This window comes from Lissotriton vulgaris, chromosome 10, assembly GCF_964263255.1.
Source record: "Lissotriton vulgaris chromosome 10, aLisVul1.2, whole genome shotgun sequence".
Taxonomy (NCBI): domain Eukaryota; kingdom Metazoa; phylum Chordata; class Amphibia; order Caudata; family Salamandridae; genus Lissotriton; species Lissotriton vulgaris.
Genome location: NC_141698.1, coordinates 1,043,529,546 through 1,043,551,363, shown reverse-complemented (window position 1 = coordinate 1,043,551,363; position 21,818 = coordinate 1,043,529,546). Strand labels below are relative to the sequence as shown.

At 45.6% G+C, this 21,818-nt stretch overlaps 1 protein-coding gene across 1 annotated transcript in view; it reads right to left on the bottom strand.

The window, feature by feature from the left end:
• The window catches only part of TOPAZ1 (testis and ovary specific TOPAZ 1), a 1,918,280-nt gene that overhangs the window by 1,052,231 nt on the left and 844,231 nt on the right, over positions 1-21,818 (bottom strand). The gene's annotated exons all lie outside the window — the stretch shown is intronic.

Below are 21,818 nucleotides of genomic sequence, written 5' to 3'. Positions count from 1 at the left end.
ACACAAGGTAAGCAGAGCGGCCTAGATATTCAATACCTCCAATTATATGCATTAGAAATTAGAGCTTATTTACAAACCCCTTGCGCCACTTTTGCGTCACTTTCAACATGAGAAAAGTAACACAAAAGTGGCACAAGAGTTTTGTAAATAAGCCCTAAAAAATATTGTCCTGCATAATGACTTCATCTCTCACCTAATTCTGTCACATCTGTGAATCTTTTTAAAGATCTGTTCATCTTTACTATAAATCTGACGCAGTAGGCAGTTCTATACAGATTCCGTTTGAATGCAAGCCTACAAGATAAGTGAAATCTAGCAGGTGCACTGCACACATTAAAAAAATAGAAACTATTGTCAAGTGTTACTTTGACTTGTATTGTGTAAACTCATTTAGTCACATCGATCTAATTTTTAACACTAATTTTATTTTTTGTTTTGCAGATTAACTACAGTAGTTCTATTGGACTCCATAATATATATTGTTTTTTATATTGTTTTGTTACATTTATGGTTCTAATTATTTATTTTATTATCATTTAGATATAATTCCAGTTATTTATTGTTTTAATAAAAGTTAATAAAAAACATACATACGTCTTTTTTTGTGGGGGTAGCAGTCCACAATAGAAATGATATTTATAATTTTAAGTATAATTTTGAGGCTAGCTCTTGACCAGATTTTTAACAGAGTGCATAGCTACAACTTACGGTTCCAATTCAGAAGAATAAAAAGTACAACGCCATTAGCAACATAGTGTGGTGAACTTCTAACCTCTGTGCTCACGTAAGTGTTCCATGAACTGTTACTATAGTAACAGGCAGAAAAACGTTTGGGGTAGGGTTAAAAGTTACTGGCTGTACAGAAACCGTTATATTTCCCCTGGATCCTCTACATGACAGAAAGGAAAGCAAAGTAAAACAAAACACTGTGTACCAGATTTACAACCCCCTTGCCCCACTTTCGCATCCAACCCACCCCCCCTTACAAAATAACAAGTATGTGGGCCTCAACGACCCCCCTCAAGCTCCGGGAATCACCACCCCCAGGAATTTGCATATTACGGGAGGCAGACTGCGTGGCCTTCCGCCTGGTGCCCTCGAGGGCCCTGGAAACTACTACGACCGGCTCCTGCAGTGTCCCTGGTTGCCTACCCCCGGTATACTGCTGTTTGCTTTGACAGAGCGGGACTCTCACGACTTCTGCCCTCCCATAGCAAACATAGTTTGCATTTTGAAAGACAGAGCAGTGAAATCTATTCTCACTTTCAAAATCCAAAGCAGATTGCATTTCCATATACAAATTACCATCTACTCATGCAAAAAAAGCAATACTGGCTCCCGAAGAACGCAAAAGTTCATCACACAATGTTGCTAAAAAAAACAGCAAGTGTGCGCCACTTCTCAATATACTACCTTATCCTACGTAATGTTATTTTCAATCAAGTTCTGATAACCAATTAGAATCATGCTTTTAAAAAACAGAAACATGCACCCTAGTTTTCTTTGTAGAATGTTGTTTCACAACCAATAATTCTTTTTCTGTTTTAATTTCACTTTTCCCCCCAAACTCCCTTTGTCAATTCTAACATATGCCATAGGCAGAAATGGAACTACTCCAATCTATTTTGTCCACAGATTGAAAAAGCTAGGAAAAATGTGAATACATTGGTTTCTACTTTTCTCCGAGACTATAGAATGGTGTCCATATACCACAAAAATCTGCGTTTCAATATGTATGGCATCTATAGGAGAGATGCTGTAAATTTTACAGATGAAGGGAACAAAGTCTTTCTCATGAACTTTAGACTCTGCATCGGTACTTACTTGTAAGTGCTAAAATCTCTCAATAAACACAAGGGCTCTTTTTAGAGCCACCCAACATCTATACACATAAGCTTGATGTATATCTCAAAAATACATGCTTTTTTTTTCGGCGGCGAAATGCGTGGATCCTACGCCATCCCGCGACTTTTTAAAAAAAAAAATACTATCTTACTTTTTTGCCCTACGGTCCTTATGTGACCACCCTGAGCAGGCCTAGGGGGTCAGGGTGTGTCTACCCTGCCCCCTTTTCACACGTTCCACACATATTTCAATGATTTCCTCAGCCTCGCTTCTACCGAGGCACAAAATGGCTGCCAACAGTTCCTGATTTCGAATGTTTACAACCACTTGACAGCCAATTAGAATTGAGCGTGTGATCGGGACGGTGCGCTTATCCTACGAGGCCAATCCTCGCACAATCCGCGGATCCTCTGCGCCCATAATGACTTTAACCGTAATTTTCAAAGAAACTACTGAAAAGATTGACACCAGATATGCGAAAGGCACAAGTCAGAAATGAGGACTACCTCTCTGCCAAATTTGGTGTAATTCCATTCAGCCGTTCGAGCTGTAGCCGTGGCTAAAGGTCCTATGAAAAATTGCCTGGGGAAAACACGTTTTGGAACCCCCCTTTTTTCTCGCCCCCACTTCGCCAATCACCCCCAAACTTTCAGGGAGAAGCAGAACTGAGCTGGCAAAAAGTTTTGAAAATTTCAAGAAGATTCATCAAATAGAATGTTTCAGTTTTCCTATGGATAATAGGTCCTAACTGCAACTACCTACTGGCGACAGCCAGTAGGTGTGTGTAGGTGTGTGTATTTGTGTGTATATATATATATATATATATATATATATATATATATATATATATATATATATATATATATATATATATATATATATATATATATATATATATATATATATATATATATATATATATGTGTGTGTGTGTAGCAAATCCTCGAACCTCCACGCCGGCAGCGTGGCGAAAGAAGAAGCAGACCCCACGTTTTCAGGCAAGATGTAAAATTTATTTAGACCTTTCAATGACGCATTTCGAGTACGATGTACTCTTGTTCACACACCGTTAGAACAGTCAACCTGTTTTTTATATGCTTTTCCCTGACCCTTCCTAAGGGCCACACCTCCTGTTGTGCATCACATGACAAAAAACAAACATAGAAATGGGTGCAAAATTCTAGGATGGGAAAACAGACGACTTTTCTTGATGTAATTATTGAATTACAACTTTGCTCAAAAAATAATACTATATAACAATTCAATTTTGTTCATATGAATTGTATTGCGTCCACAATTTTAAAAATGGATAATAAGACATTTATTAAATTATCATTTCCGGCCCTAATGCATTGCACACATCTCATACATGGCTTTAACACATATCCTAACTGCTTGAATGCAGATACCCAAATTAAGGGTTATTAAAGTGACTGGTGCCTGGTTCTTACTGCTTAAATGCAGTTATCCCGAGAGATGTAAAGTGCCTAGTGCAAATTCATATGAACTGATCACCAGAATATTATAAAACGATAAAGCCTTGATTTCCTTGGTCATATAATGTAAATATACTAATGGCAACTCACATTGTGATACCCACGAGCTAATATCTAAAATATTTATTTAAAAATTCAAAATTCATGAATTTACACGTATCATAAATATCAAGACCTATGTGCTTCTATATACAAAACAATCTAATGTAAAATAACCACCACTGATTTGTGCTCCTATTTATATGTGCAAAAAAATGTGAGTGAGACTAATTAAACAATTAATTTTATAGGAATAAAGCAATATGTACAATCCTAAAAGAGCGAAAAGTTGCAAATTCCATGAACACACCTGTAGTCAGAATGTCACCAAAAGGTGTTCAAACTGATATATCTTAGTCGTGTGAGACGGAGTTTTTAACTCAGTGGGTTGTTTATTGTTGGAATTGGAATACAACCTGTATCCAAAACCCAATACTAAGGTAGTCAAGACTTGCAAAATCCAACACCCAGAACAGCCACACCCGCTAAAACGAAACTGGGGGAGATATTTATATAAAATTGTGCAAATCCTCTGTGGCGTTTAGCCCGTACGGCTGTTTGCTGTCCAGTGCCACAATGTACTGGGTTTCCAATCTTCTAAGTATTTTGTCCCTATCGCCTCCCCGTCTCAACGGGGGCACTGCATCGATAACAAAATAACTCAAACACGCCAGATCCCTGGCGTGCACTGAGTCAAAATGCCGTGCCACGGGGTATGCTGAATCGTGATTCACAATGGCGCGGAGATGCTGCAATATCCTCACTTGCACCTGCGACCTGATGCTACCTACATAGCTCAGGCCGCAGGTGCAGGTCAGGACATATACAGCAAACTCCGTGCGGCAATTGAAATTGCCCCTTATTGCTGTTTTAGTGCCAGAAAATTGGTCATCATAATGAGTGGTGTTTTGCCCGAACTTGCATGCACGGCATGAAGTACATTTGAAAAAACCTTTCCTGACGAGCCAGTCACTGCCACTGACTAGCTCCGGGCTTGATTTAACTAACTTGCTGTGCATGCTATAGGCTTTTTTGAAGGTGACAATAGGTCTGTCTGACACTCTTGAATTCAGTACACCATCTGTTTTTAAAATGGGCCAATACCTGTTAATGATGGACTTAATTTTCCTTTGCTGACGGCTATAGGTGATGATGCGCCTAGGTGACTGATCAAGATCTACCGCCTCTGGAGATTTTGGAGTCAAGAGTGATGATCTAGATCTTTCCTGAGTTTTTGTTAATGCCCTGGAAAGGGTAGTTTCACTATAGACCCTGGCCCTTAAACATTCCATCATAGCTTTTGCCCCCTCATTGAATTTCTCCTCACTGTTGCAGATACGTTTTAACCTCAAAAGTTCCCCCAACGGAATACTTTCAATCATGTGTCGGGGGTGTCCACTGCTGGCGTGTAGTATGCTGTTTCCAGCAGTGGGTTTACGATATAAAGAGGTTATGATGTTATTCCCAATAATATCAATTTGAACATCTAAAAACTGGGCCGATTGTCTGCTTATGTTAGAAGTAAAAAATAGATTACTGTTATTGGTGTTAAGGGCTTCGACAAATCTTTGTGCACTTGTAATGTCACCTTGATAAATACAGAAGACAACATCAATAAATCTCATCCAGTATAGGACATTGTTGTAGCCTGGTGTTGCCATAAGATCCCGCTCCTCCCACCAGCCCATTTGTAAACACGCGTAGCTGGGGGAGAAGCAGGATCCCATGGCAACACCTCTGATCTGTTTCCAAATGTCTTTGTCGTACATGAAAAAATTGTTGTTAAGACACCAATTTACTAGATCACACACCATTTGATTATGACCGTAGTACTCACAGGATTTCTGTCCTAAATAATGTTTGATGGCTTCAATGCCCCTGCAATGTTCAATACAAGTGTATAACGATTCAATGTCCAATGTAATCATACACCAGTATACAATCCACCATACCCGGCAGTTCCTGGTTTCGATGCTGCGGCGAGCCTGCGTGGGTGCCGGACGCCCTTAAAATTCTTACTCCAAGTTTCTCCCTTTTTGAAGAATAATCGCTGGCTGCTTCTGGATGCTTAAGTGTTTTTATTTAAGGCACATAATCTGGTGGCTGGCTACCGACGCGTTTCGCCACTAAGGCTTGGTCACGGTAACGAATATGCTACTTACCAGTACGCATCTGTTCTTGGCATGTAGGGCTGCTGACATTCATATCTGTGCATAGATCGCCGCCTAGTGTTGGGTCCGGATGATTGCACATTGTTGTCCTGGAAGAGTCTTCGAAGTATCACGAGACAGGTGGCTCCTCCCCTGGACTTCAGTGCGCATGGGCATCGACTCCATCCTCAGATTGTTTTTAGCCATTGTGGCCAAGATGGAGTAAAACTAAGTGAATGATGACCATGCTAGAAGTATGTGTGAATTCTGCAGCTGCTACGGGCGCCAGGGAGGAGGGCGGGCGATATGAATGTCAGCAGCCCTACATGCCAAGAACAGATGCATACTGGTAAGTAGCATATTCGTTCGAGGCATGTGGGCTGCTGAATTCATGTCTGTGCATAGAATACATAGCAGTCCCTCCATTAACGGCGGACGCCAGTGCCAGCTGCAGCAGTTTGGAAAAGTGTTTTGAGAACAGCCTGCCCTACAGCTGCCTGCTGTTTGGAGTGCACATCAACACAATAATGCTTTGTAAATGTGTGTGTGGTAGACCATGTGGCTGCTCTACATATGTCTTCCAAAGGAATATTTCCAAGGAATGCCATAGAGGCCCCCAACTTTCTGGTGGAGTGGGACCTTGGTGGAATGGTGAGAGTATGTTTGGCTTTCAGATAGCAGATCTGGATACATTTAATGATCCACCTAGCAATACCAGCCTTGGAAATGGGGTTACCTTTGTGGTGTGGTGCAAAGGCAACAAAGAGTTGCTTAGTCTTCCTAAAATCCTTGGTCCTATCGATGTAATACATCAGGGCCCTTTTGACGTCAAGGGTGTGGAGCATTCTCTACGCCAGTGACTCAGGATTTTGGAAGAAAACAGGCAATTCAATAGTCTGGTTGATATGGAATTGAGACACGACCTTAGGAAGGAATTTAGGGTTAGTGCGAAGCACTACCCTGTTAGAATGAATTTGAATAAATGGCTCTTGGATAGTTAGGGCTTGTAGTTCACTAACTCGCCGTAGCGACGTAATCGCTATGAGGAAAGCCACTTTCCACGTCAAGAATTGAATCTCGCAGGAATGCAGTGGTTCAAAGGGAGGACCCATCAGCGGGGTGAGGACCGCATTGAGGTTCCACTCCGGAGCTGGTGGAGTCCGCAGAGGAATGACTCGTTTGAGTCGTCCTAGAAAAGCCTTAATGGCAGGCACTCTGAAGAGTGAGAGGTGCTGCCTGTTCTGGAGATAAGCGGCCATCGCAGATAGATGTATGCGAATGGAAGCATAGGCCAGATTACATTTGTACAGATGGAAAAGGTAACAGATGATATTCTGAATAGACGCATCTAGAGGGTTAATGTTGTGGTCTGCACAATAAACGACAAACCTCTTCCATTTTGCCGCATAGAATGCTCTGGTGGTGGGCTTCCTTGCCTCCCGAATGAAAGGCGTTGAGTGCCATGAAGATTGCCATCAGTTCGAGAACATTGATGTGCATCTTCCGTTGCTGTTGCGTCCATAGTCCCTGCACTGTGTAATGGAGTACATGAGCTCCCCATCCCTGGAGAGAGGCGTCCGTTGTCAGGATGATCTGTGGCACAGGCTCTTGGAACGGTCGGCTCTTGTAAAGGTTTCGTGGATTCGACCAATGCAGAGAGTTGTATGCCCGACCGCTCACCAACACTAGGTCTTTCAACTGCCCGTGAGCCTGAGTCCACTGACGTGCTAAGCCCTCCTGAAGCGGGCGCATATGTAGTCTCGCGGGACAATGGAAATGCAGGAGGCCATCATGCCTATCAACTGCATGAACACTCTTGCTGGAAGCGAGTGTTGAGGTCTGAACTTCGGTATCAGCGATTGAATGCTGCTGACCCTCACTGAATTTGGCTGTGCTGTGGCTGCCAGAGTGTTTATGGTCGCACCCAGATACTGCCGTATGTGGGCGGGTTGGAGGTGGGATTTTGGGTAATTTAGTGAGAATCCCACATCGTGCAGGAGGTGAATGGTGTGGGACATGTGGGCGGCACACTGCTGGGCTGACTTTGCCTGGATGAGCCAGTCGTCCAGATAAGGATAGACGTGGATGTTCCGTCTCCTGAGATGCGCCGCCACTGTCGCCAGGCACTTTGTGAACACCCTGGGGGCCGTGGTGACACGGAAAGGCAAAACCTTGAACTGGTAGTGCTGGTTTTGTATGGTAAACCGGAGGTATTTCCTGTGTGAAGGGTGCAGTGGAATGTGAAAGTACACATCCTTTAGGTCTAAAGTTGCGAGAAAATCCCCCTGACTGAGCAACGGGAGCACTTGCTGCAGGGTCAGCATATGGAAGTGCTCCGACAGGATGTAATGGTTGAGTGGCCTGAGGTCCAGAATGGGCCTGAGGGACCCGTCCTTCTTTGGTATTAAGAAGTACAGGGAGTACACCCCTGTGCCTCTTTCTTGCATAGGAACGAGCTCTATTGCTCCTTTTTGCAGTATAACGGTGACTTCCTGCTGCAATAAGTGCAAATGCTCGGCCGACATAGGACGGTTTCTTGGGGGCATTTTGGGTGGAGTGGATGTTAACTCCAGACAATAACCATATTGGATAAGTTTCCTGACCCACCTGTCTGTGGTGATGGACTTCCAGACGGGCAGGAACTGCTGGAGTCTCCCCCCGAACTGGTGTTGTATGGTCGGGGGGCAGTGACAAGGCGTCACTGTTTGCTGGTGGCAGAGGATCTGGAGCTGTTGTTTCCACGACCTCTGCCCTTGGCGCTGTTACCACGATATCCACCTCGACTCTTGTTGGTGTATGTGGACTGAGTGTTGCCCTTGTAGTACTGTGTGGACTGGGAGAGCTGGCCCCTGGAAACACCTCTAGTGCTTGAGCGACGAAAAGACCCACCCCGAAACTGCTGGGACTGTAAGGCACCCATGGATTTCGCAGTCTCCGTGTCCTTTTTTTTAATCTTTTCTAGGGTGGTGTCAACCTCCGGGCCAAACAGGTGATCTGGGCTGACTGTTTGGTTAAGGATGGTGGTTTGGATTTCTGGCTTAAATCCAGAGATTCTCAGCCAGGCATGTCGCCGTAGCAGAACACTAGTGTTTATAGCTCTGGCAGCGGTATCAGCTGCGTCCAGAGCGCACTTAATTGAAGCGTTAGAGATCAACTTCCCTTCCTGAATCAGCATCTCAGCCGCCTCCTTGTATTCATCAGGCAGGTGCTGCAACAGGGTCTCCAGTGTGTCGTAGTGTGCCCAGTCATAGCGCGCCAGAAGCGCTTGTGTGTTAGAAATGCGCCAGATGTTGGCTGCCTGTGCTGCTACCCTCTTCCCTGATGCCTCAAAGACCTTGGATTCTTTGTCTGGGGGAGGAGCATCACCCGTAGTCTGAGAATTAGCCCTCTTCCGGGCATTCGAGACAACAAGGGAGTCCAGAGGCAACTGTCCTTTGATGTAGGTAGGATCAGTAGGCACCGACTTGTATTTCTTCTCAATCCTAGGGTTTATCACCCTCGCCCTGGTAGGTTCTTTAAAGATATCAGCAGCATGCTTCAAAACACATTTCAGCATAGGCAGTCTCTTAACAGTTTTTTCTGATACTGAGAAGGTATCAAAAAGGAAATTGACATCCACAGGGTCAGCATGGAGCTGTACGTTGTGATTGTTAGCTGCCCGCTCAATGAGGGCATTGAAAGCTGCAGTCTTCTGTAGGGGACGTTTTTGCAGAAAAAAGTTGAGGGTCTTGTCCTGATTGAGGATCCCCTGGGTCACCACCAGCTGCCCAGGGTTCGTTGGTTTCCTCAGGGTCTGTATAGACAGGATAACTGTACTCATCCTCATCATCCCCCTCTCCAGCGTCCACATCCGAGTAAGTGGGCGAAACATTAGGAGTATGTGGGGAAAGTGGGCGTTCTGGGGCGATTTCCGCTTGTGGAGGGAAAGCTTGCCCGTTTCGGCAAGTGTTCCTGATGCTCGTCGACGTGCTCGGCCCGACCACCTTCACTTTAGTCTTCGGCGCGGCAGACTTCGTCTCGACGCCCATGACTTGAGCCTTCGGCTGGACAGCCACCTTCGGCGCCGAGGTCTCCGAGGCCGTGGAGCCGACCAAAGCAATGCGCACTTTCGGTTTCGAGGACGGCACCTGCGCAGTATCTGGAGTTGAGACCGTAGGTTTCGCTTTCGGTTTCGTTTTGCCAGGGAGTGGCTCAACAGCAATGTCCGTGGCCGAGCCCGAAGGCGGGGCCGTAGAACCCATAGTGAGATCTTGGGTAAGGCCCGAAGGCGATCCCTCGACCTGAGCCTTATAAATTGGCACGGCCCTAGAGTCAGTTTGAGGAAGCTCCTCATCCGAGCTATCCTCCATGGCCCCGAGGCCCCCGTCGTCTTCCCCTACCTCGTCGACGACTTCTTCGGCCTCGAACATCTCTGCATCCGCATCGTAGTCGTAGTCGACGTCCAAAGCGGGGTTCGATTCAGAAATGTCCTGGATAGATTCGTCCTCGACATCCCCTGCATCGAAGATGTCCACAGGCGCCGGTGCAGTATGCTGGGCCTCCTGGCGCGCAGCTCGTCAAAGCTTAAGCGTCTTCTTGGACCTGAAGCGTGAACAAGCCATACACTTGTCTTCATCGTGGTCCGGCGACAGACAATTGTTGTACACCGGGTGGACGTCGATGTGGGGATACTTCGAGTTGCAGACGGGACATCTCTTGAATGGACTTCGGTCGATAGGTCTGGAGCGTCGACTGGGCCTTCCGCGCCGAGAGCACGCAGGTGTAGAGAATCCGGCTCGGAACCGAGCTGGAAGAACTAGGACCGAACGCAAGACTATACCGACGTATTAGACTAAAGACCTTTTGGTCTCAAGAAAGTTTTCTATCGATTCCGACAAGAGGGAATTCAAAGACATCCGAACCCAATGGCGGAAAAAAACAATCTGAGGATGGAGTCGATGCCCATGCGCACTGTAGTCCAGGAGAGGAGCCACCTATCTCGTGATACTTCGAAGACTCTTCCAGGACAACAATGTGCAATCATTCGGACCCAACACTAGGCGGCGATCTATGCGCAGATATGAATTCAGCAGCCCACATGCCTCAAACAAAACAGTTTGTGCTAGGTGCTATTTACATACAGAATAGTTTGCACAGAAATAGGACTTATACTAATCACTCTGCTCATTAGTTTTGGCAGACATCTTTGAATGGTGAACATTGATATATATTGAATGTTGCCATGTTACAACACAGTGATATACATTTTTGAAGTTATAAACAAAACCTCTTGCCCTAGTGGGCCAATATTCAATTATTCGATGCCCCACAAATATACTTTTTTTGTTGCTCGAAGCAAAATTACATGCTTACATGCTTTACATTTAAAGCATCTTTGGAAGCCTCTCTGTGGTCTCAACCAATTTGACCCCTTACTAGCCACGGGTGAATTACATACAAGCTCTCTCAGCATCGATTTTGCTCTTCTGAAAGATATAGGAGGCGCTCTGGTGCAAGTAGAGCCAATTACTGGGTCATTGCGAACTGTTGGCCAGTGTTTTTGGAGTATCTTGCGGAGGTTTGTGTGGTACGTATTGTAGCCTCTGATAAGTCTCGGGGTTCCTACAGAGCTAAGAGAATTTTTGTTCTTACTCTTGGCAGAATTAAAAAGTAGATCTTATCTTTTTGTATTTTGACTTTTCACCCTAGCAGTAGCTAGAGTTTCAGGGCTACACCCTCTGGACTCTAGTCCCCGAAATAGGTCGTCAGGGATTTCTTCAGACCCGCTTCGGTGCTGTAGGTACGCTTCATTCGAATGCACTCAGCATATGGGATGCTCTCCTTGAGTTTAGTGGGGTGGAAGCTCCTTGCGTGAAGAATAGAATTACCTGATGTAGGCTTACTATAGGTCCTAGAGTGTATCCTATTACTCTCTACATAGATTCTAGATCTAAAAAACATATGGACTCAGTACTGCTGTTGCATGTGAAGGATCGGTTCAAGTTATTACTATTCACTTATTTTGCAAATGTTCTCTTAGCTTCCTCGGAACCCTACCAAATGATAAAAATGTTATCAATGTAGACTGATCTTTTCTGTCATTGCTTGTTTCTGCGTTGTCATGAGTACCAGCTCCTCCCACCAGCCAATATGCAGATTTGCATAACTGGGGTGAAGCAGGTACCCATGGCAGTGCCCTGCAGCTGTTTAATAAAGAGTTTATCAAAAAGAAAGGTGTTGTTGTCAAGTCCACCCTCAGGCATTTGTAACAACATCAGTTTGTGTTGGTACAGGAATATAGGTCTTTTCTCGAAAAAAAACTCCATGCATTTAACCCATCTCTGTATCTTATGCTGGTGTACAGCGTATTAATATCAAGTGTTATTAACACAAAGTCTTCTTCCCAAGACATGCTATAAATGTTTGTCAGGAAATCTCCCATGTCCCTGATGTATGAGGGAAGTTCACAGACAGAAGGTTGAAGGAAATGATCGATGTATCTCAATATATATTCAAATTGTCCCCCTATAGCAGGTCTTCCCGGGGATCTAGCGTTTTTGTGCATCTTCAGTATTAGATACAACTGAGTTGTCACAGGGTAGTCATGCGAGTGCTGTGAGCGTTGCTTTGTTTTTAAAAATTACTAAAACCTTCTTTTAACAATTGTATTGTACCTTACTGACCATCTGTTGCAGAGACTGCATGAATGTGGCTTTGGTGGCACAGTGTTGAAATGGTTCACTTCCTTAATAAAGGACAGAACTCAAGATGTCCAGTCCCCCCCTCCGGAGCAAAGATTCCCCCCTTGAATGTTGGGGTCCCACAGGGCTCTATTTTGAGCCTGCTACGATTTAATCTTTATATGTCCCCCTTAGTAAAGTTAGCGGAGGCAGGTGGGGCAAAGATTATATCTTACGCGAAAGACACGCAGTTGTTGTTCACGTGTAGAAAGGGGGAAGACTTCAACGGACAGAGGATTAGAAAGTGTCTGACGGAGGTATTTTCCTGGTTCCAATTACACCAACTTAAATGTAATCTGGAAAAGTCAGAGATAATCTTTTTTGGTTCTCCTCCTCTGGATGTTTGGAAGCAGTGGTGGCCAAATGCAATGTCGCCACCACAGACCGCAGTCAATACAGTGAGAAATTTGGGACCAAAAATGGATGATAGACTATCCATGGAAACTCAAGTGCAGTTAGTAACCGGCATATGCTTCGGACTTCTGAAAAAGATAAGGAATGATGCATCTAGACTAGACTATGTTAACATCTTATATCTTGGTCTGCTGGAGTATTTAACGAATAGGCTGCAGATTGTGCAAAACTCGGCTGCCAGAGCAGTCCTGAAGCTAGGGGCCAAAGAACGGATATCTCCCTATCTGAAGAAACTTCATTAACTCCCAATTTGGGCGAGAATCCGTTTTAAAGCTCTGACTCTTGCCTTCAGGGCTCTTCATGGGGTAGGGGCACAATACATAAGAAATAGAATTTCCTTCTATGCTCCTCACAGATCGTTAAGATCAGCCCACCAATATTTGATCACAACACGAGTTTCTGTAGAGCTCGCTGCGGAGGTCGGTCTTTCCAGGTTCAAGTGGCCCCATTTTGGAACAGCATGCCTATATTGCTAAGACAGACCGCAACTCTTTTGGAGTTTAGAAAGCAGGTAAAAATGTGGCTGTTTCAGCAGCTACCTTAGATTTTTGGCTCTCTTTCGGCATTCGCAGTTTTGCTTTCTTGTCTCTTCTGTCATAGCGCCGGAACACTCTGTTGAGTAGCTGTGCGCTCTACAAACACGACTGACAGAACACAAATCGAACATTAGGCTCAAAAGCGTAAAATCCACCGTAGCCGCCCACTTCACGGAGGCAAAACACAACATCTCTCAATTGCAATATATGGTGTTGGAAGTAGCAGAGAAAATAGAAGGAAGAGACAATACCAAACATCTACTACAACGAGAGAACTTTTGGATACATAAACTGTGCACTCAAAGCCCGAATGGGCTCAATGAACGGAGTGAACTGTCATGCTACCTTTAATTGAACGTGCATCACAATATGCATGCTCTTCCTCACCCTGGACTGGACACCTGTGATAATACATACTATGATGTCTATTCTGTTATAGTTTAATGCTTACTGACTGATTGTTTAGCGCACATTTCCACCTCCTATCTGTATTTTTTCCTTCACTGTAACCCATTGTTCACGGTAGCACACCGCGATCGAGGTTAGTTTTTATGTTCACCAGGCACACGAGGTTCGAATCCCAGTGGGGATACTATATATTTTTTTCCCGAATTTTTTCCCTATATGGTTTTAGCTTAATGTTATTGATATATACATAGCACCAACTAGCGCTTGTGTACTTTTTTTACGTTTAACCACGGTTTAGAGGATGAATTTGTGCCTAGAAAAAGCTTCGTGGTTATGATGACGCTCCGTGTCACGTGAGCGGAGTTGCATCTAATAGAATCCCAGCTTGTTTGTAACCTTGACAACCATTTGGTAATGGAGTCGGAGAGTTTGCCGAACTAGACGCCGAGATAGTGAGAACGAGGTCAGTGTGCCCCAAGAACTATCGGTAATCACCGTGTTGTTATTATTTTTTAAACAGCGCAGTCAGAACATTGAGCTTACACTGGTTATTTCATTATATTTTTTTAGACCTATTCCTCCTAAGAGAAGAACAGTGACACGTGAGTGTATGCATGCAACTCTGATAAGGGCAACAGATACCTACCATGTTGGTCCTAATTATAAACGTTTTATCCTCTTATGCAGGAATGCACAGTTATGCTTTTTGACTAATTATGCTTTTTTTGTTAATATTCACCACCTCTATTCAGTTAGTGACGTTTTTTCACATTTTTGTGTTTTCTCTATAGTATTGATTCCCTGATGAGGGGCGTAGTGATACCGCCCGAAATGCATTGGAATACTAAGGAATATATGTCACTGATGTTGAAACATTAAAATCTAATGAATGAATGAATTCAATATAAGACTTTGAAAATATCTAATAAAATATCTAAGTAAAGAAATACAAAATGTGTGGAATCCTCTGACTACAAGGAAGGAGGTAAAGGAGTGCCCAAGGGGATGTCTCTAGTGTTCCATTAGAGACACAACGTGCTTATTTGTCAATCAGGCGCCCAGGGACGTTGGCTGCCACCCACGGAGCACCCAAAAAGAAACGAACTGTGTTATACATAGGTTGTGCACTCACTCCACAATACAGATGTTCCTGATGGAAACATGGCTCAACAACTGGTCAGATCCAGTGGTTGTCCAGGTTCTTCCACCAGGCTACAGCATACAAAGGTAAGATCGCCCACTTATTAGAGGAGGAGGTCTCGCTATCATATATAGGGACACCTTTAGCTGCCGCTTGAATGAGGGGTCAATTCGAGACTGTGAAAGCCTTGTTTACGCCATCGGTTTCTCACAGACATGCACCTTTTCCGGGATCCTAATTTACGGACCTCCGGGAGCCCCTGGAAACTTTAACACTGATGTTTGCGAAAATATAGCCACCTCAGCAAGCTCCCTGTCCAACTTTTCGATTCTAGGGGATCTTAATATTCATTTTGATAATGCCTCCTCATCTAGCACTGAGGAATTGATGGATAATCTAGGGGCCCTAGCCCTTGACCTAATAGTAAATGGCCCTAACCATCTTAAAGGTCACTTACTGGACCCCATTTTTACTAATACCAACCTAATAGCTGACAGCCCAATTCCTTTACCCGGGAGTGACCACTATCTAATACCCTTTACTTGGTCAACACCGACTAGGAATCGATCTGAGCCTTCCGTAAAAAAAACTTGGACAGAATTGGGCTAGGATTCCTGCTGAGCACTTGGCAGACATCCTGAATAACACTCAACCATCGTTAAAAGGGGATCCAGAATCAGCGAATCTGGAATTTAATGGCTGGCTTGAAGCCTTCCTAGACCTGGTGGCCCCTAAGAAACTGAGGAAAGATAAGAAAGGCTTGAAAAAGATAGCATGGTATACCCTAAGCCTTAGAGAACTTAAACCTAAGTGTAAACAAACAGACAGTGGAGGAAAGATTTCTCAAAAGAAAAAAGCAAATCTATAGAGAAACTGTAAGAATATACAAATTGGAAATTTGCAAAACCCAAGCTAAATACTATGAAACTAAAATCTCCTCAGCCGCCAATGCCCCGCGTGAAATGTTTAGGATTTTTAAAACCATCACTACCACAACACTACCATTTCCTCCTGTAGCTAACACACTAAAACGCTGTAATGACATTGCAGAATTTTTCCACACAAAAATTCAGTACATCTATCTAACTTTTCCATCGCCTACCATCTCACAAAACCCCCCACAGATGGATACCGAGAGGAGCCGGTTAACAACAGTCTTAGAGGTCTTTCCTCCCATGAACCTGGAATCTCTAAAATCCCATCTTAATAAATTAAAATCAGGCTCCCCAGGAGACATGGCTCCTCCTACTGTCCTGAATCAAGTCTCTCCTACAGTCGCCCCTATCATGTTAGAACTCATAAATCTATCATTAAGCACAGGCAAGGTCCCATCCTCTTGGAAGCAAGCCATGGTTAGAGCACTGCTTAAAAAAGTATGAGCCGACCCAGAAGTGCTCCCGAACTATCGTCCCATTTCTTTGCTGCCAGGAATTGCTAAAATCGCAGAGAAACATGTGAATGCCATACTTTCCTCATATCTTGAAGAAAATGGTTGTTTGCACCCTACACAAACAGGCTTCAGACCCCAGCAAGGCACAGACAGAGCCTTGATCGCTGTCACTGAGGAAACCAGAATTATGGACTCGGTAGGATCGGCGGCCATTCTCCTCCTGGACCGGAGTGTACCGTTAGCCATCATCTGCTCATCTCTAGGATTAGAGAGGCAGGGGTATCGGGGGTGCACTGAGATGGCTGGAATCCTTCTTAGAGGGCCGATCATTCCAGGTATTCGAGGAAAACTGCACCTCCAAGAGCATGCTTCTGAAATGTGGGGTGCCACAGGGCTCATCCCTGAGCCCCACCCTTTTTAACATTTATATGAGCCCCTTGGCCAAAATAGTTGAACCCTTTGGAATCGGAATCGTTACATAAGTGGACGATACCCAACTGATAGTATCCCTCAACCAACCAGGACACAGCTCAGACAATCTAGCCAATTGTCTTAAAACAATCTCAGCCTGGATGGAAGGCTACTTCCGCCAACTTAGTGGAGCAAAAACTGAACTGATGCTTCTGGGTAAAAAGCTTCCAGAGGGGTCTACCCCCTTGTGGCCCAATTGTTTCGGAAATGCACCTTTCCCAAAGATCAAATAAAAAGTCTGGGAGTCTGGCTGGACAATAAACTAAATATGAAAGTCCAAGCACAGAAAGTTGCAAGGTGCTGCTTTGGATTACTAAAGATGATGAGGAAAGTTTTTCTAATTTTATCCAGGGGGACTAAGAAACTAGTGGTCCAGGCATTAATTCTCTCCCGCTTGGACTACGCCAATGTTCTTTATGCCGGATCACCATGATCCACAATAATGAGACTTCAGGCAGTTCAGAATTGTGCAGCTAGACTGCTCCTAAGCATCCCCGCAGAGAATCAGCTTGAGGAGCCATAGCCTCACTTCACTGGCTGCCCATCGCTGAGAGGATTCAGTTCAAAGCCCTCTGTGTCCCCAAGAAGATCATAACTGCAACAAGTCCACCAATACTACAATCAATCATTGTCCCTTATCATCCGAACAGGACGTCGCCGCGGGTGCTGTTTCGGGACGAGGGACGTGGATGGGTGCCGGTCGCTCTATCAGAAGCGGCCTGCTGGATTACACAGTGCCCACTCCCTCCTCCCTTGGACGATCAGGACATTCAGTCCACTACTTATTTTCTCATTTACTCAGCAAACGACTTCGAGACTAACACTAAAGTGACATGACCGGTTTTACCACCCGGTAGTCTCTACAAGCACTGCATTCATTGCGCACCAGCAGGCTTACAGTCCAGCTCTGATCAATTTAAATTCCTAAGAGGACTACACTTTCCGGGAAGGCGTTCCTTGCAACCCGGTTCCTCCCACACTCCCCCGCAAAAGCGACGAACCTTAAATCCAAAGCCCTGAAGAAGTCCCAGCTTGGGACGAAACGCGTCGGCTGTTTATGTTTCATTGAAAATAAAGATTTAAAGAAGACCAACAACACCTCTTTGAAGAATAATTCTTTATTGTGCTTACAATTCATCTGCACTGATCTTTCTGTCATCTCTTGTTGTGTGGTGCACCTTTGCGGTAGTTTTTTCTGTATTATAATCCCCCAGGGATTAGGCATAGTGATGATGGGTGCCATCCAGTGTGCACACAATTCCCCTAATTAATATAAGGGTCAACGAATATCTCGGGGAGAAAATCGTTCAGGTGCTGAACTTAAGAAGGGTCCATCATTATATTCTGGTTTTTTTGCATCCGAATAGAGCTCTTCGCTCTGGAAACAAACGCCTGGCGACCATTCCGAGAATTCGCAAAAATAGAAGCGGAGGCCAGCGATTCTCCTATGTTGCCTCCAGAAGATGGAACACTCTTCCGGATCATATCCGTCTGGAAGATGACCATCTGGTCTTTCGCAAGCTGCTGAAACAATTATTATTTCCATCTGGCTAAAGTGTGTACTCACAGTTCAGATTCTCAGCGCTGGGAGGACTCATGGTAGCCATGCGCTTTACAAGTACCTTTCCATTCCATTAATTTAAAAAGAAAATCAAGAAGTTGCTTGGAGAGGAGTCCCACACAGGGTGTATTGTGGAACCTTTCTTTGATACCAATGATGCTATTAGGGCTGATATGACTGTAGCATTCCCTGTCTTAAAGTTGTTTTTGTGCTTCTATATTCTACTTGTCCAGTGGCCATAGGACCACATTGCCGGCTTCATCAAGCCACCATACTACATTATCTTGACGTCCTTTTATTTTCTGGATAAGGTCACTGTATTGTGTCCTCTGGTTGTGGTCTGTTTGTATAAAATCTTTGCTACATTGTATCACTAGATCTTTGAGGTTTTTTACGACATTTTCAGCAAAGATGTCTAGTCCGTCTTTTGGCATAGTGGGAATAAAAACCGACTTGGGCTTATAAGGAGTACACACACTACCATAAATATCTATAAACACACATATATGCAGCCTAAATACCAAATTAGGCTGAAGTAGGCCAATATTGCATTGTAATTTTTTTATTTAAAATAAAACATATATTGCAACATTTCTATGACATAGAGAAATATACTTTTAACTTGTGTAAACACCGGCTTTATTTGTAGCAAGCAGATTAGCCTAGAAGGCTGCATATAGAAAACACATAAAACAAACGGGTGCTGTGTTTTTCATGACCTCCAGGCTCCCATCATGCCTCACAGGTGACAGTTCGGTCAGATCTTTTTAAAGGCGTATTATATTGTATAGTGATCATCAGCAAAGAGAGTGCTATTATAAACATGGTATTTGTCAGGGGAGATGGGAGGGTTGCTTGGGACTGATGAGTATGCCCCTGGACGAGACCTAGGATTACAGGTAAGTAACTTATCCTTCTCTTCCAGGGGAAACTCATCAATAGTCATAAGCACTAAATAGAGTAGCCAGCCCGTCCCCGGAATCCTGCGGACGAACACCAGTATAGCAGATACACTATGCACAACATTTCAACCAAACAAATTCTTCAAGGAAGTTTGCCCAAACCAGGCATCCGCCTAAGTATTAGAATCTAGGCAGTAATGGCAGGAAAAGGAGTGAATTGAATGCAATGTACCTGCTTTACATGTACCTTGAATGGGTATATTCCTGAGAAGGGCAGTAGTAGCGGCGTTACCTCTCTTGGAGTGAGCCTTCGGCCTAACAGGTAGCTATTTGTTAGCTAACTGATAAGATAAAGTGATACAAGATACTATCCATCTAGCAAAGGACAGTATAGAGGAAGGAAAACCAGTGCGCATGGGACCATAGTTCACTAAAAGACGGTCCGACATTCTTATGCATTTAGTTCTATCAAGTAGAACCCTTTTTTAGGTCTCGGACCGTAGGCTGCGCTTGCGCAGTCTCCCTCCGAGATTTAATGTTTCTTAGTATGGGGGCTTTAACTCTCCTCTCTTCTCCATTGGCTGGCTTCCTAAACGGAGGCCAGCCATTGGAGGAGAGGGGCGTCACTCCGTTCAAGCCCTGTCTTTTTCGGATTCAGGGCGTGTTTTTTGCAGTTTTTAACTCCGTGACGTCATCCGTCACTCAACAGCAAAAACCACGCACGAATGCGAAAATGTCAGCGCTTTTCTGACGCCATTTCTGCCCGACCGCTGCCGCAAGAAGTCGAGAAGCTGCCGAGTCCTCCGGTGAGTGCTTGCTGTCCTGCCCCCTCGTTGCTTGTGCTTGCTGTCCTGCCCCCTCATTGCTCGTGCTTGCTGTCCTGCCCCACCTCGTTGCTCGTGCTTGCTGTCCTGCCCCCTCGATGCTCGTGCTTGCTGTCCTGCCCCCTCGATACTCGTGCTTGCTGTCCTGCCCCCCTCGTTGCTGTGCTTGCTCTCCTGCCCCCCCTCGATGCTTGTGCTCGATGTCCTGCCCCCTCGTTGCTTGTGCTTGCTGTCCTGGCCCCTCGTTGCTTGTGCTTGCTCTCCTGCCCCCCTCATTGCTTGTGCTTGCTCTCCTGCCCCCCTCATTGCTTGTGCTTGGTCTCCTGCCCCCCCTCGTTGCTTGTGCTTGGTCTCCTGCCCCCCCTCGTTGCTTGTGCTTGCTGTCCTGCCCCCTCGTTGCTTGTGCTTGTTGTCCTGCCCCCTCGTTGCTTGTGCTTGCTGTCCTGCCACCTCGTGCTTGCTGTTCTGCTCCCTCGTTGCTTGTGCTTGCTGTCCTGCCCCCTCGTTGCTCATGCTTGCTGTCCTCTCCCCCCTCGTTGCTCGTGCTTGCTGTCCTGCCCCCTCGATGCTCGTGCTTGCTCCCCTGCCCCCCTCGTTGTTTGTGCTTGCTCTCCTGCCCCCCCTCGTTGCTTGTGCTTGCTCTCCTGCCCCCCCTCGTTGCTTGTGCTTGGTCTCCTGCCCCCCCTTGTTGCTTGTGCTTGCTCTCCTGCCCCCGCTCGTTGCTCGTGCTTGCTGTCCTGCCCCGTCTTTGCTCGTGCTTGCTGTCCTGCCCCCTCGTTGCTTGTGCTTGCTGTTCTGCCCCTTTGTTGCTTGTGCTTGCTGTCCTGCCCCCTCGTTGCTTGTGCTTGCTGTCCTGCCCCCTCGTTGCTTGTGCTTGCGGTCTTGCCACCTCATGCTTGCTGTCCTGCTCCCTCGTTGCTTGTGCTTGCTGTCCTGCCCCTCCTCGTTGCTTGTGCTTGCTGTCCTGCCCCCTCGTTGGTCGTGCTTGCACTCCTGCCCCCCTCGTTGGTTATGCTTGCTCTCCTGCCCCCCCCTCGCCGGTTGTGCTTGGTCCCCTGCCCCACCCCTCGTTGGTTGTGCTTGCCCTCCTGCCCCCCCTCGCTGGTTGTGCTAGGTCTCCTGCCCCCCCTCGCTGGTTGTGCTTGGTCTCCTGCCCCCCCTCACTGGTTGTGCTTGGTCTCCTGCCCCCCCTCGCTTGTTGTGCTTGCTCTCCTGCCCACCCATCGTTGCTTGTGCTTGCTGTCCTGCCTCCTCGTTGCTTGTGCTTGCTCTCCTGCCCCCCGCGTTCCGTGTGCTTGCTCTCCTGCCCCCCCTTGTTGCTTGTGCTTGCTCTCCTGCCCTCCCTCATTGCTTGTGCTTGCTCTCCTGCTCCCCTCGTTACTTGTGCTTGTTGTCCTGCCCCCTCGTTAATTGTGCTTGCTGTCCTGCCCCCTCGTTGCTTGTGCTTGCTGTCCTGCCCCCTCGTTGCTTGTGCTTGCTGTCCTGTCCCCACGTTGCATGTGCTTGCGGTCCTGCCCCCTCGTTCGTTGTGCTTGCTCACCTGCCCTGCTATTGGCATTGTAAATGACAATGCCATTTATTTATGTTTTTTTAAAAACAAATAAAAATAATGTAATGAGCAATGCCAATAGCTCCAACTTTAAGAATGCCGAGACCATTGCATTGTAAATGCTTGTTCTCCCTCGTCTACCATGTCTTTCTCTACCATCGGAAGCCTCTTCTTTTCACCATTTATTAGCTTAAATCGCCCGCTCTTTTGCCCACGGTCCTTATTCCTATATTTTCAGCCCTTATTTACCCCCATCTAAAACCTGACATCTCCTTTCTTCCGTCACCCCTTGTACAAACCCATTCCCTCTCAGACAGCCACTACCTCGTGTGCGCCTCCTCCACTCTTCTCTTACATTTACCCCCTTCATCCC